A 17,336-nucleotide genomic window follows, 5' to 3' on the forward strand; every position below is an offset into this window, starting at 1 on the left:
GAAAGATTGCTTTATTTTAACAACTTGTTTTGAAAGAAGTAACACACTTAATTGCCATGTGTTCTTGAGAATGTGGAAGATATTGCTTTCTATTCTTTGTCATAATTATAGTATTTATTCTGAAGTTCAGCCTTATTGTAAAGGTAATTTCAAACATTTAAATGTCTCATCTATTTTACATAAATCATGTGAACCCTAAAGGTATAATATATATACAGAAGATAATATGACAACTTTTCTTCATGTTCTTTTTTAAATATTTATACTCAGATAAAAAGAATCACCTGTTTTATTACAAAAGGTAACCTTGATTGTGCCTTTATATAATCATGACACAAGTCCCTTACATAAAATTGAGAGAAATCTCTATGGATGGTGTAGGAAGTGTGTCCTGAATAAAGGGAGATACACCCTTTCTCTTCACTCATTTATCCATAGGCTATCACCTTTTTTATCACCACTTTTTGGTTCATTTCCTCTTTTTGTGATCTTAATAGGATACAGTGGAGCAGTAGGAATGTTTACTAATCTTGTTCTAGACTTGTGAAACAAGGAATGAAGAGAGAATCAGTTCGGTACCCTGCATATGTGTATTCAATCTTGTGCAAAGTTATACTCCTTAGGCGGGGAGCCTCAAAAGGACACAGGCCAATTCAGGCCAAAGAACCAGCAGACAACTTGCCTCTGCACTCAGAAAAGAGTCCAACATGGTGCCAGTGATGGCAAGAGGATGCTGATGGGTCGAGGTGTAATATCAAGGGCTGTGTTATTTTTTCTTTCTAATCCAAGAAGTCTCATGTTTAAGCCATTCTGGTTAAAAATGAAAAATTTTCATTGCATTTTATTCCAACTCAAGCAAAATGAACAAATTCAGAAGATTTTACTTATACAGTCCTTTAAGTCCCCTTAGCAACAATAATTATAACACACTACTGATATCAGTGGCCTAAAATTTAGATAAGACTTCCCAAGGAGCTCAAAATAATTTCTTTTTTGCCTTGAATATCATCAGACATTTCTGAAGAGTAAGTAAAAGTTATTATTATTATTTCAAAGGTGGAAAAATGAAATAATGAATTAAAATGAATCCCCAAAGATCATATTGCGATATAGTAATAAAACATAAAGGCTTAGTAAGAGAGTTCTATGTTAAAGGCTTATTAAGAATGAATTGCTTATTTTGCATCCTAACTTCTTCCCTGTCTCTCTTTCCATCCCTTCCATCCACAGATGTTGAATGAATACCTACTATGTGTCAGGTACTTGGGCTCTGGGAATGTGAAAATTGTTTATCCATGATCTATGCTTTCAAAGTGATCACTGTGTACTTTACTACTAAACAAGAGCGTGATTTATATTCAAGGAAATGCAAGACACCGTTTGGTTATTTTCTGTGGATCCCTGTCTTTCTATCCATCTGGGTTAGGAGTCTCTCTTACATAGATCCCATAGTTCCTCTTTCTGCAGATGTTTTCAAATCATATTGTAGTCAGTTATTTCTATGTAGCATGTCATGTTTTGTCTAATATGACATTCTTATTAAGAGGCACAATGAATTAGACGAGGAATCAACATCCTAGGCAAAGATAGCCATCTCTAGGCTCAACATGAGTGATAAATGATCCATATTCCATAGGAACTGATTGATTCAATCAAATCTTAGTCTCTAGGGAAAATTGAATGTAAGATACTCAGAGAGGGAGTGATAAAAACAAAAACAGACAAAGTAAGAGAATCTGAGACTAGAGAGAGAAGCAAAGTCATGATCAAGGGGAAGTCAAGGCAGTAGGGAATAAGACTCCCATTTCCTAGAGGACAACAAAAGGCCAAGTCACCAGAGCTGCAATTTGGATCACTAGGATTTCTTGTTTCTGGTCTCCAAGGCTCAACTGTGGTACGTTGAGATGGCTTTATATATTACAATTACATATATATATATATACACAGACACACAGACACATAATTTATATGCATGCACTTATATGTATATACAAATTTATATATAGTATATATACATATATATATTTTTGCTGTCATAAAAAGAAACAAAGCAATAATCAATTACTTCTCATTCATGGGTATGCTGGCTCAGCCAGTCTCAGCTCTAGGCTGCAGGTAAAGTTCAAATTTGCTCTTTGTGCCTGTATTCCAGCGTCCAGGCTGAAGGCTCACTGGCTACTTGAGCCATAATCTTCTCAGATGGATAGAAGGAGCTCAAAAAGTCAAGCTGAAATACAAAGCATATATAAAAATCAGCATGTCTAAAAGCTGATATTCAATTTGTAGGAAAAATGTCTGAGAGTATTATGTAGCTTCTTAGGAGCTAAAACTGTAATTTTAAACTTACTTAAGAAATACCAGCAAACATTTATATATAAATCAATTTAATAACTGAATATATATACATTCAAATACCCTTTAAAAATCGCCATCAAGATTTTTTCAAAGTCTAAAATACTTCAAAAAGTTAACATATTTTGTTTTACTTTCCACTGTAAAAAAAAACACAAAACTATATTATATAAGAGCTATCTGAAACAATGGTAGATATGTCAGCCAAAATTCAGATAATGATGCTAGATGTATAAAGATTCAGAATTCAATATATTTTAGCACTATGAGTCATTAAGCCTTGTGAAAAATCAAACATGCCTAACCTTGTCCCATCTTACGACCTTTTGACTTGGTATTCCCTCTACAAGGTATTCTCTCTGCCCAGACATCTGCATGGCTCTTTTACTCACTTCATTGAGGTCTTTGCTCAGTGTCATTTTCCCAGAGGGGTCTTCTCTAACTACCCTCATTAAAATAATGCAGTGTTAGAACTCTGTTTTGTTTCTTCCAACAATGCTTATCACAAACAAATATTGCTTTATATACTGAACGGATTTTGTTCCTAATAGAGTAGAAACTTCATGAGGGCAGAAGATGCATCCATTCTATTCATTGAAGTGTTTCCAGGGCCTAGAATAGTGCCTAGCACATAGTTGACACTCAGGAAATGTAAGTTAAATAAATGTATTATGCCTTTGAGTGTTAGATAGACAATGATAAACTCATATTGAAAATTAGAAGTCGAGAAACATTGGAATAAACATGACAATTTATATTTCAGTTTTATCTGTGATTTCTCCTCATCTCAACATTAGTTCCATCAGTGAACTATACTCATTAATTACTTTTTTGCCCAGGGCTCCTTTTAATGTAAATTATTCTAATGATATTTAAATTGTGACAGATTTGCCCTCAAGGAATGTGTTGCCTAAGGATAAAGAATATAATCTAGACATATTTAAATAAGCATATCAACAAATCTGGGAAAATGATGCTTTAGTGTAACCTTTATCATGATGTATGAATTAAAATCTAAGACTTTTCTACTTAAAAAACATAAAAAAATAAGTATTATTTGTATTGTAGTGTGGCTTTTAAAAAACATTTCTGTTTAAATTTAGTGTTAAATTATAAACATATATACATCATTTCAGTTATATATGTATATGTATTAGGTAGATAGACATAATTTCAGAAATGAACATAGGTTAAATATTTAAGTCCTACTTCTCATAAAATTTAATATTCCCATTTGGCTGAATGGATTATTAGGCTGGGATTTTGAAGATTAGTGATAATTCCATTTAATTTAATACATATAAATATAAATAATTACACAAAATTACAGTAATTTATAGTAGTTAGGCTTTTGCACAAAGATTACAAAATTAGAAAAAAATGTATACTAACAATTTACCATACAAATCTATACTTGTGTGTGTGTGTTTATTGTATAAAGCCAAGAAGGCTCCTTTCCCCAGTATTAATAAAATCAAGGAAATGAGAGGATATGCACTGATTCTTCAGAGTTACAATTAAGGGTGGCTTTGCCATTTAGGATCTTTCTGCTATTCGTCAAGTTTTGCATCTTTCTATCTGTCTATCTATCTATCTATCTATTCATCAAGAAGAAAAAGTATTTTTCAAGGATAGCATAATATCATATAAAGGCACAAGAATGTCTAAAAGGAAACATAGGCATCGTTATCTATACTCATGTTGTACTCATTAATTACTTAGTAAAACCAGATCTATTAGTTTGGTAGAGCAGATGAGAGGTTTGTGCATTGTTTTGTCTCTAAACAAATTTTTTGCTTTTACTTTGCAAAATTAAAATGTCCATTGAGAAAATTTTTCCACAGAAGTTAATATTTTCCACCAAAGTAATAAGGTCTCTCCCGGTCACAAGAAGGTTGCCAGATCTCTGGATGCTGCATCTCTTAACACTGATTTCCAGTGGGAAGGGATTCTCTCTTTCTCCAGCTATTTATCAATGATTAATAAATTAAATGTTCAGAATTCCACTCTAGTTTGACCATCTTAAGTCAGAACCAATCACTGTCACCAACCTGACGAAATATACCTCAACTAAAAGGTGTGATTAACATCAGCTCTTGCAGAGCTTTTCAGTGTAGGCTTTTCCAAAGCACTTGGCAAGAATGGGGAACCCAGTCCAGAAAGTAATATGACAGAAAACGTATACTTTCTTCCTACAAGGAGTCTTTCACTTTTACATTCATAATACATTTGTTTTTATGTATATGTATGTATTAAATATTCATACCTAACACACATATAGAAAAAGAAAAAAGAACTATACGGAACAATAATATACATTACTCAGAACAGAAAAATAAAGTTTCATGTCTTCCTAAGGGGTTCACAATTTAAATCTTGTTTCACAAACAATCTTGCTTTTCCTAGATAAAGGATTCCTTTAAGAGCCAAGATGTGAAGAGGCTTATTTGGGAGAATGTTGCTCATTGCTCTAAAAAATAGTGAGCCAAGAAGTAAGAGTTCTAGTTTTATGCTTTCTTACTTAAGCAAGAAGTATATTTTACTGAAGAGAAAAATTGAACTACAAAAATAACCATTTCATAAAGAATTTGAGTCTCAAAATTCAGAGTCTATGGAACTAAATCTGAGGAAGATGAGATACCTCAAAGTAATTTTTTATGCCTTTGTTTGAATATTTGTATTACCTAATTTTATGGAAACTATGATTTTGTCAACTGTAAGACAATGTTATTTTCTGTTTTACTGAGAAAGAAAAAAGGCTACCAATTATAACAGTAAAATGTCATTGATTTTTAACTATGTTCTTATATCAGAGATGTCAAATCATGAAAACATGAGTCACTTGCAGTTTAAGAAATATAATTTGTTCATTTTTGGGCAAAACTATTCCAAAATATTATATAAAGAGACAAATGCACTTCTCTATCAATTAAAAAACAAGAAACTCATCAGGACTTGTCTTAGACAAGAATTATTCTTGTTGATTAAAATTTTCAGAATACTTACAAGTAAGCTTAGAATATAGATAATATATTTCAATAGGAAATCAGGACATGTCAAATAAACTGGTATTGTTTTTATATGGTAATTTTAAGAGGATATTTAATTTTTTAATCTTTAATCTTATAAAATGCTATCTTTGGTAGTATTAAAAACTAGCAAGTGAAGATAACTAAAGTAAACAGTCAGTCAATATCTTGAACAATGATAAAGGGCATACTTGAATGTTAGAGTATTACGATATAAAAGAATCAAAAAAATTAGCATTAAAATTCTTAGCACAGCTTTAATGAAAATGGAAAGCAAGCAAGTAATTCATTCTCAAAGTAAACATAGTATGGGGGCTGGCCCCATGGCATAGTGGTTAAGTGCACACACTCTGCTGATTCTGGCCTGGGGTTCGGATCCCGGGCGAGCACCGACGCACCGCTTGTCAGGCCATGCTGTGGTGGCGTCTCACATAAAGTGGAGGAAGATGGGCATGGATGTTAGCTCAGGGCCAATCTTCCTCAGCAAAAAAAGAGGAGGGTTGGCATGGATGTTAGGTCAGGGCTGATCTTCCTCACAAAAAAATAAATACATAAATAAACAAACACAATATGTCTATTGTAGTTCCTTTATTTTTTTTTTCCTCGGGAGCTGAGCAATCTCAATGATATGGTCATCAGATCAAACATTAATTTAATTTATTTCAGCACACTATGTTTGCACAAATTTACTTCCTCTACTTGTTTTCATTTATGTAGTGGTTGTCTGATCAAAATAGCTTGTATAAGTCTGAGTGTCCCCTGACAATCATTGTGGAAATGGTCAACTACACCACAAAAAGTACATTGTTTGTCAAAAACTCTTTTAAGGCTAGTTATCAGTCATACCATAAGCTTCAAGTAGAATTAAAAAATTTTGCTACTTGGTAAGTACATCAAAATAAGAAGTTTGAATAACACTCACTTTGCTAATTGCAGCAAAGATACAATAATCCAAATATCTAACAAAACTGGTAGAACTAGGTAAGAGGAAAGAACTGGTAGAAAAGAAATGAGGTATCTGCACACTTCTTTTCTCAGAAATATTTCAAGCTGATTCCAAAAGTCTGCAGAAGGAAACAGAAATGTGCTAAAAAATATTGATCTATATATTTTTTTTATAACGTGAGTTTTGACCTTTGTTGTCTAATTTGTTGCCCTAAGTATTTCACAAAGTGGTGTAAGTATCTCGTTAAGATCTAAGGGCTCTGTAGAGAATACTTCTTATTTGATTTCTGATACTGGTCATTTGTGTTTCATTTCTTTTTCCTTTCCTTAATCAGTTTTGCTAGTGGTTTATTAACTTTATTGATATTAAAAAAAAAACATTTTTGCCTGAAAAATATTGATCTAGATGGTTCCCCTTTAGTCCCATTTATCCCCTTATCCCATCTTATTTCTTTATAGCTATTGATGCTATATATAAGAATTGACTTTTTTAATACACCTTTGTGTTAATAATTTTGTATCTCCATGTTCTGTTTATAAAAAGGAAAAACACCACTGTTCTATGGAAAATTTCTAGTTGCAATTTTGGAAATATTTAAAATTTTGACTCGTGCAATCCATTTTTTTTAACTTGCGTTAAACAAATGTATCAAAATTTGGCTTTCTGTGGTGAAGAACTGTTATAAAATTGTGTTGAGAATGGAAATTAAATGAAGCAAAAGAACAGCAAAATGCAACTAAACTTTACCTTCCTTCTGTAAGTGCCCACCAGGAACGTCATGTAAGTAATGTAAGTGCCCATTCCTCCTTCCTCCCCTCATATGAGTCAACTGCAGGTTAATGGCATTCTTAATTTAAGCTCTGTCTTAGGCAATGCAAGGGATACACTAGAAAAGTCAGACATGATTTATACATTCAAAAGTCTAGCATTTTAATTGGAAAGGTTAAATATTTCGTGTAAAATAATAAGCAAAAAATACAAGAGAGTATGTAATAAAAGGCTGAGAAGTATGATAGAAAAGTAAGTGAGGTCAAGTGACAAGTAGGTTAGAAGACAAAGAGGTCCCTGAGGAAGTAGCAGGCACTGGGACATGCAAGTCAACCTCTAAAATGCCCGTTGTCATTCAGTCTTTCCTTGAGTCCACTACCCAGATCCAAAGAGGTCTTCATGCAATGGCGAGATCTGTTAAGTCATGGAGCACTGGTAGTAAGTATGCAGAGGACAATGCAGCATCTCAAATGGGATTGGCCTGTGAAGGAGCAGAAGAAATCCATCCTCTCTGACGCCACAGCTCCTGCAGTGCTTACTTCTGAACAGATAGCAGGCTGTGGACAAAGGGAACTCCACTGGCCTACCTGCACTGTGATGCCTATTACTAACTTACTGTGATCTGAAATCTTTTTCCCTCCAATGATGAGAAAATTGACAAGGACTGTCCTCCATGTAGGTAGAAACCAGGGATAAGTTGGGGCCCCACCAATGACTGGAGTGGGCAATTATGTCCTTGCAGGTAAAGTCTCTACTATCAATATTAGTTTCTCATGCTTATTAATTTGGGTTTGCAAACCAGCTGAGAATCTCCAACAGCTAGTCTAATATATATGTCCTCATCACTTTAATAAAAGCAAAAGCCACATAAAAAAAATCATTTTAACTTTCTGTGTTGCCCCATTTTCATTTATTTTTTGAAAACGTTTGATTTGCAAGAAAAAAATGCATGAGATGGTTTTAAGTTTGTAGCCTAGAGCGCAGGGTAAGGGACTGAGAATTAGCCTGGGATTAAAAGCAAGAAAAGCAAAAGCAAAAATAAAAGCAAAAGGCTTTCCAAATTTTTCTGTTTTTAGCCCAAGGAAAACATGTCTGCCTTGTCAATCTAAATCCAGGAGTTGTCTGTCTAATGTTTTCAAAATGTAGGTAGATTTCCTCATTCCTACGAGATTCAAATTCAAAAGATCAGTAGTTCTGTAGCTTCATTGTTGTTACTACTTCAGAAATATACCTCTTATGTGTATTTTTGAATCAGAAGTTTTATGAATAAACCATCCTGAATAAAGTATGAGAGGTAGAGAGAAAAGCAAAATTGGAAGTTCCTACAAAGAGAGAAAAGCTCTACCATTGAGGCCTGAGACTACATTCTCCTGGGATCAGGTTCAGGGAATCCACCTCTACTACATCGTCAAGCTATGGATATCAGTAGACATATAGTAAATATTGCCATGTAGATATTAATCTACTATAATTGGAAGGAAGTGTGGCTGGCTTCAGACATATCCTGATCCAAGATCATCAGTCTTCATTTCTAGATCCCCCTTGTTATCACAGTCATGTATCACTTAACAACGAGGTTGTGTTCCGAGAAATGCGTCTTTAGTTGATTTTGTCATTGTGTGAACGTCACAGAGGGTATTTATACAAACTTAGGTGGTACAGCCTACTACACACCTAGGCTATATGGCATAGCCTATTGCTCCTAGGCTACAAACCTGTACAGAATATTACTGTACGGAATACTGTAGGCAATTGTAACACAATGGTATTTGTGTATCTGAATATAGAAAAGGTACAGTAAAAATAGAGTATAAAAGATAACAAATGGTGAACCTGTATAAGGCACTTTCCATGCATGGAGCTTGCAGGACTGGAAGTTGCTCTGGGTGAGTCAGTGAGCGAGTGGTGGGTGAATGTGGAGGCCTGGGACATTACTCTACACTACTATAGACTTTATAAACTGCACACTTAGGCTACACTTAATTTATAAAAAAATATTTTTCTTTCTTCAAGAATAAATTAACTTTAGCTTACTGTAACTTTTTTACTTATAAACTTTTTAATTTTTTTTACCTTTTTGACTCATAGTAAAACACTTAATTTAAAACAAAAACATTGTGCAACTGTACAAAAATATTTTTTCTTTATATCCTTATCTATAAGCTTTTTCTATTTTAAAGGTTTTTTTATTTTTCTTTTACTTTTTAAACTTTTTTGTTAACAACTAAGACACAAACACACACATTAGCCTAGGGCTACACAGGGTCAGGACCATCAATATCACTGTCTTCCTCCTCCACATCTTGTCCCACTGGAAGGTCTCCAGGGGCAATAACATGCATGGAGCTGTCATCTCCTATGATAGCAATGCCTTCTTCTGGAATACCTCCTGAAGGACTTGAAGATTTGTTTACACCAGCATCACCACAAACACATGAGTAATGTGTTGTACTATGACGTTACTGAGGCTATGAAGTCACTAGGCAATAGGAATTTTCCAGCTCCATTATAATCTTATGGGACCACCATCATATATGCAGTCCATCATTGACCAAAATGTAACTATGCAGCACATGACTGTATTGTTTTCAGGCAACCTTTCTCCACAATGGCCAGAGAGACTGCTGCTGGTAGTTATATGCCTCTATTGCCCTTACAGTTCCTTTCCTGAAAAATAATAGTTTGGCAAAAGTTTAAGGAAATACTGACTGGTCCATCTGGTTTCAAGTGTCCAGCAGTGAACTAATTGTTATGGGTGAGCACTGGAAGAAATAATTGGCCAGACATGGGCAACTGAATGCACTTTTGTCTGGAATGATGTTAAGGAGAAGATTCTCAAGTGAAACGCGGATTAAGTATGTTTTTACACATTTCCTTAATGAAGGTGAAAGAGTACGGTAAATATCATCTTTACATGTAGGAAGAAACAGAGAAAATTCTTTTGGAAAGTGATATGAAATTACACACATATTATTTACATATATTTATTCAGATTGGATCTATAAAATATCAAAAAACTTTTTTCATAAAGCTTAGCATACTTGCTTATACTGTAATTATTGTTGTACTGAATGGGAAAAATAACGGAAAATTATCTATTGCTTAAAAAAATTAATTTAAAGATGTTTTGGAATTTCCATGGCTAATAGCCTCAAAATAGTTATAAATCAAATTTTTTTGTCTTCTGAGAATTTAATACTTTAAATGCACTAAAATTATTGTTTTATTTGTTTTATAAGTCTCATCCAGTTATCAGACTGATAATGACTTTTCTTCAGATTGAGAAGTGTCCATGAGTGGCAGCAGTGAATGACGGATTGATATAATGAGGAATGAAATGACTTCAAGAGACTCTGGTTTTCCTTGAATCATCCATCTGTGGTGCCACTTTATTCAGAAATTAATGCAATTCCATAATGATTTAAGTGTACTCATAATAACTGTTAGTGCACAAGCATTTTCCTCTGCCATATAGTCATAAAAATTGATGTGGCTGTGGCTAGACTCATGTTCTTTTATAAAGCTATTCAACATAGACACTGACGAACAACAACAACAACAAAACTACTTCTAATATACAATACATCATGTAAATTAAATGGTAATACTCAAATTTTTCAAACTTGATGTCCTGAGATTGATAAAAAGATCATTTTTAATATTAAGGTCTGTAAGGGTGTTTGTCTCTGGGGAAAGCTACTGTTAAATATGATGAAACTGATTATTTTACATGTAATAAATAATTCATACAATAAAGAATTTTAACAAGTACAAAATTAGTTCTTTCCATTGTTCAATAAAAGACAAAAAGGCAGATGGAAAGATAGATCCCAATTAAGTGCAACTTAAGAGAAGAAATGGTTCAGAATCTATGATTTCTTATTTATCAAATATTTGTGCAATGCCTATTTTTTGCCTGTCCTCACAAAATATGGATGATACAGAAATGAAAAAACAAATATTTTATCATTGAGGAATTTATTGTCAGAGAATCTGAGAAATTTAAAAACATGGTACAATGAGAAATGCACCATGATATGAGACTGTCAGGTACTATATTCGTCTACCACCTCTGAGTGAGCCTGCGACCCGAGAGTGCCAAGAAGTATTCAACTCCAAGGACATTGTGTTTGGGTCTGGGATTACAGGCCTGTCCAAGTCTTCTCCGGTGTTGGGATTGAGATATGGACATTGGGAAAGAACTGACATTACTAAGCTGGGATGATATGAATGTGGGTTTGCCAGAAGTCTCTTTGACCATAGTTGGAGAAGAATGAAACTAGAGACCGAGCAAAGACAAGAGGTCCAGAGGAACAGCCTTCTGATGACACTTCTGGCCCCTAAATTAATTCACCAACAAAAACAAAAGCTGTGTCAAAAAAATAGAAGGGCTGGCCCAGTGGTGTGGTGGTTAAGTTCACATGCTCTGCTTTGGCCACCCGGGGTTCATGGGTTTTGATCCCAGGTGCAGACCTACACACTGCTTGTCAAGCTATGCTGTGGTGGCATCCCACATACAAGATGGAGGAATATTGGCACAGATGTTAGCTCAGGGCCAAGCTTCTTCACCAAAAAAAAAAAAAAAGAGAGAGAGAGAGACAAGTTCCTTGAAATTTGAGCCTCTGGTTCCCCTCCAAATCTGTTTTTAAAACTGGTTCGTGTTTCTACTTGTAATTGAATGTGCCTTGCTACTATTATGGATGAGATAAAAAGATGGAACCCTCCTAGAGGTGGAGATATTTAAGCTAAAAATTGAAGTACGGTTATGAATGAGCTATTTAATGATTCAATGGGCACAGGTATGCTCTATAACTGAACACACATGAACAGCTTGTATAAATTATTAAATAAAAAGGAGTAAAGCATATTCAGGAAAATATGCATGCTGAGGCATTCTAGAAAAAAGTGGTAGGCAGGGTTTAGTTTCTGAAAGAACTTTGACAATATGTTGAGGATTTGGAATTCATGTTGAAATTATTGAAAAGATCTTAAAGGATTTAAGGAGGGGACTGAAATTATGAAAATTGGATTTCTACAATGATCTTACTGGAGCATGATAGGGAAAAATATTGGAGGCAGGGGAGCTACTCAGAATTCTGTTGCAATTCACATGGGAAATAACAAAGGCTTAAATTACAGCATTTGCCAAGACATTTTAGTAGGTAAAATCTACAGTAGTTGGTGCCAGCATTGTGTGTAGAGTGAGGAGAAGAGCTTAATTTAACATGACTACCAGTTTTTTGACTTGGGTAATCCAGTGGCTGATGGTGTCAATTCATTGAGATATGGGTACTAAGAAGAAAGGAAATATAAAGAATGAATAAATTGTATATTCCAAGTGATATACCTATAAGCTGAAACTGGTGTTTCAATGATTCTTTTAGCCACCTCCTATAGCAGTCCCTGTGAAGTCCCCATCTGAATATATTTGGCATTTCTCAGACATTTACCCACCAGGTATTACCGATTTTCAGCCACTTTTCCCCTCAAATCTCTCTCTTTGGCCTCTTCCATTGAATATTCCATAAACATCAAGTGTGGTTTCCATTTTGGGATACAACAATGTCCCATCAGATACAGATACTGTGGTTTCCTAGCATATATAACTTTTTCTCTAGTCATTTCTTTTGCTTCCTCTGGACTATGCTGAATCTTTCAGCGATAGCCAAACTGCACTGAACACTGCTGTTACTGCCAGTGGTCTGGACATTTTTGGTATCCATTGAAGCAGTATTTTTGTACAAAAGCTGTATTCTATTTGGTGCAGAAGTTAAAAGGCAGAGTTTTCTCCCTTGAGAACTTTATTCTTTCACCTGAGCACCAAAGGAGTACTGCTTACGGCATCAGTGACTCACAGAGGTTTAGTGAAAAATCTTTTTCCATTTTACTCACCAAGCTCTGCTCTCCCCAAATCTGGACATGGGCTGTGACACAATTTTGAATGACAGTCACCAAATTGCACCCTCGTAATATTAGGCAATGTTAATTAATTAACCTGTTTGGATTTCTCTGCCTTAGAACTAATTTTCACATAGGCCCCTCAATCAAACGGACTTATCTTGCCAATTCGCCAGAGATGCTCACAATTCTCCAATTTTACTATTAAATCCTTAGACTTTCCAGGGTATGGTTGACTTGTACATGTTTACATGTTCCATGGTATCATACAAAGAATACTTTTCCCCAAGGGGCTGGGATGAATTCCTGCCAAATGAATTAAAGACAGTCTTAACACTCCCATTAGACAATTAAATTTTAGATCATTAAAGACAGGACTGTGGTTTTTGTAGGTTTACATGCTCTATAGAATCATAAATAGTACTTTTCCCAGAGGAGATTTTTACTGCACAAAAATGGGGTTCTCCTACCCAATGTGTGTAAACAAGCCAATTAATTACGGCATCAGCTTTTGGGGGAGAAAGCTTTATTCTGCGAGATGGATCTGCAGGGAGACAGAGGGTGTGTACCCTCAGATCTGTCTCCCTGAGTCAGGATTTGGGGCAAAATTTAACAGGTTAAGGAGAAGAGGCTGACACATGGAAACACTGGTGGGACAGATTTTGATTGGTGGGCTTGAAGCATTTGTGGTAAGGTTCTAAACATTTATGATGAGGTTCTAAACATTTATGATGAGGTTTTAAACATTTATGGTAAGGTGGGGAAGGAATGTTAACACCAAATCTTCCTGAATGAGGGACCCCTCACTTCTGAGGAGTCTGACTTCTAAGTTCTGGTCATGTCCCGGTCCTTTGGTTCCACGGGGAGGAGAATCTTTGGTTCCGTGTTCATTTCAGGTCAAGATTCCTTCTTCTGTGCATGCTCTGGCTACATGACCCTGCAAATTTTCTGAAAGACAATTTCTTAACTACTCTGCTGACAAGATGGGGTCAGTTGAACTGGTCCTATAGAGCCCGTGGTTACAAGATCTGAATAAATTCCTGATAAAGATGTTTTGCTATATCAATCGTGTTGTCTTAAAATATTTTAGAAGGAGGTTTGTATAGATTTCTTCTTTGAGGGATTTCAGCTATATTTTTAATCGTCAAATTCAACTACACATAAGAGAATTTTATTTTGAAAATTTCTGAGGATGATAGGAATAAGCCAGTCCTACGTAGTCTGTTCCAGTTGATTTAATATTAAGTAACATGCTATGTTCAATGTACTCTTCAAGGCACTGGGGGTACAGCAAATGAGCAAGAATGGCAAACCCTGTCTTCAGGAAGCTTATATGCTAGTGGAGTTCACATGGCACTCACATTCTACAAACATACTGAACCTAGGGTTTAAAGAAAATTAGCTCATACTTAAATGATGTAAAAAGTAATGTTAATTCCAACTTGTGAAACTTGACCAATTCCTTCCTGCACTTTCAGTGTACAAATGTATTGTGTAGTTACAGAGATAGGCTCAATAAGGTGTAATTAAGAATGCCTTTACTTGTATCTCTGTTATCTAGTTATGCACTTTCCACTTGATTGTAGGTCCCATAGTTTTATTGTCACCTGTAGGTGTTAAAATTATGTCCACTCAAATAATTAAAAAAAAAAACATCTCATCTAATTCAAAGTTTTTCTTCTCCTACAGTTGAGGCCTGTTTCCCTAAGTTGTTCTTTTACTCCTTTCCCTCCATTCACAGACTGCATGTAAATTTGAATAGGTAGTAGGGAGGAGAGGCACGAGAGAAAAATCCTATTTAACTAGAAGAGTTGCCCTCTGCTTTTGGTGCCCTGTAGATAAGTCCATTCTAAAATTCTAAATACTTACTCTTTATTTCCTGAGGTGCTTTTGAGAATTTTATTTTATACGTCCTCTAGTCCAGGAATCTTTTACTATAGGTTTTCTTGAAGTGAGTGATCTCTTCTGTAACAAACAAAATATGAATCGGACATTGTCATATTTCTGCTTCTCACACCTCAACGACTTCCTGTTACTCTTAGAATAAAACGAAAATTCCTCAGCACAGCCTCTAACGCAGTGCTGTCTGCCCCAAGTCTCCTCCAGCCACAATGGCCACCCCCTCGCTCACCCTGCTTACGGGGTATGGAAGCAAGATGCTTGTTTCCACCCTACATGTGTCCCATGTTGTGGTTCCCTCTGCCTACTATAAGCTCCATTCAACTCTCTGTATCTTTTCCATCATTCAATTCTCAGTTTATATATTAGCAAGTTAGATAGGCCTTTTATGAAAACATAATCTACATTGGCCTAACCTTTTATTTTTCACTTCAGCACATTAATTTGCAAATGCATATACGTATTTATTTATTTTCTCTCATTCCACCACACTATAAGCTTCAACGTGCTGTGAGATGTGTGTTCATTTGTTGGTTAGCACTTACCTGTTAATAGGAATGCATCACGGATATTTAGAAGGAATATTTAGTCATGTGTAGCAGAAAATATTGCAGTATATAAGTGAAAACACAGAAAGATAAAATATTTACCTGTAGTTAACATTTCATGTTTCCAAGTAATGCATTTGTTCTCTGGAAATGGAGTTTAAAAATACAGTTATAATTTTAATATGCCACAATTACTCTTAATCATATTCAACGTATACCAAAAAAGAGACTATAATGTTATTTTTCTAGTTTCTCATGATTCTCAAGTAAGGGTCTACTCTCAAATATATGCCTTAAAATTGCAACACTATAGTACTTAAAATTATGTTTCTGGGGCTGGCCTAGTGGTTGAATCCTTGAGCTCCACTTTGGTGGCCCAGGGTTCGCGGGTTTGAATCCTAGGCGCAGACCCATGCATTGCTTATCAAGCCATGCTGTGGCAGCATCCCATATACAAAATAGAGGAAGGGCGCAGATGTTAGCTCAGGGCTAATCTTCCTCAGCAAAAAGAGGAGGATTGGCAACAGATATTAGCTCAGAGCCAAACTTCCTCACAGAAAAAAAAGTATGTTTCTGCTTGTTATAACTTTATAAATCAGAGTTCCAAAGTTAAAACATACACACCATGTAAAGTAAATTAGATAACTTTTTTATTAACATATTATAGCTCTCTAAATATCTGTTTACTTTACAACCATAAAAAATCCTATCTTCCAAAATACCTGGTTATTAGCAATTTCTAAAAAAAAAGAATTATACAATTGGAATAAAAGTTTATCAGTATAGAAAAATTGATATTATAAAGACATTTTGAATAAAATAATGTAAAAATAAAAACAAATAGAAATTGTCTTGACCCTGGAATATAATAAAGACTAATTTTTGCTATCAATTCAACTATATTAATATTTAATGTATTGATCCATTTTGCTAGTGTTATTATTTTAGCTATAATTTATTGGATGATTTATTAAAATAACCAGTTCAAAGCTGCACTACTCCCTACTTCATCTGCATAGCTACAGTCACTTGCTTTCGTCTCCCCCTCTACCAAGCATCTTCCTACAGAATCAAAACCTTCATTCTGTATATAAAAGAAGGTCTTGTTGTCCACTCAGAAAAGAGAGGAAATAATAAGAGGAAAGGCTATTTCTCTGTTTAAAAGCAATGACTTGTTAGTGAAATGGAATTTATAGGTATGTTGGAAGAAATGTAATAACCCTAGGGACAAACAAGATAGAGATGAATTGGCAGGAACAAATACATTCATTAGATAGAATTTAAAGAAAAAACTTTTCAAAAATTCTGAAGGAAAAAGATCCTGATATTTTCAAAAGGACATAAAGGCTTGTCCTTGGCAAGAAGGCTTCTAGTGACTTAAAATAAGTAGCTTTTGACTAATCACATATGATCAGGATGAAGAAGATTTAAAGAAACCTCGGAGTCAAATGTGGCAGGCATGGCGCTCTCTGATGAATTTCTGTTTTAAAAAGAAAACTCTGGAATGAGGCACATAGCCAATGCCCACTCTAAACAGGAATGATGAACCTGTATAAGGGTAGTGTCAGGAAGATTAATGTTCAGAATAAACTGAGGCTTGCAAAAATTTACAAGGAGAGAAATAACTTAGATTTAGCTTAGACTTCTGAACATCCAAATGAAGATTTGCATATCAGATAAAAGGCTCTTTCTATATTCAATAAATATTTTTTATTGCTACATTGCAGTAATGGTTAATTTTATGTGTCAACTTGACAGGCCGTGGAGTGCCCAGATTAAATATTATTTCTGAGTGTATCTGGGAGGGTGTTTTGGGATGAGATTAACATACGAATTGGTGGACTCGGTAAGGAAATTGCCCTCCTCAGTGTGGGCGGCATCATCCAATCCATCCAG

The 17,336-nt window shown here is 34.9% G+C and overlaps 1 long non-coding RNA gene across 1 annotated transcript; it reads right to left on the reverse strand.

Annotated features, from left to right (window-relative positions):
• Positions 1–135: 135 nt before the first annotated feature.
• LOC147915215 (uncharacterized) lies at positions 136–15,593 on the reverse strand. Its single transcript, XR_015554396.1, has 3 exons — positions 15,543–15,593; positions 14,863–14,958; positions 136–2,227 (listed from the first exon to the last, which is right to left on the reverse strand). It is a non-coding gene; the product is annotated as an uncharacterized LOC147915215 (long non-coding RNA).
• Positions 15,594–17,336: the final 1,743 nt, after the last annotated feature.

The sequence above is a fragment of the Ceratotherium simum genome, chromosome 15, assembly GCF_057802395.1.
Source record: "Ceratotherium simum simum isolate JZ-2026a chromosome 15, ASM5780239v1, whole genome shotgun sequence".
NCBI lineage: Eukaryota > Metazoa > Chordata > Mammalia > Perissodactyla > Rhinocerotidae > Ceratotherium > Ceratotherium simum.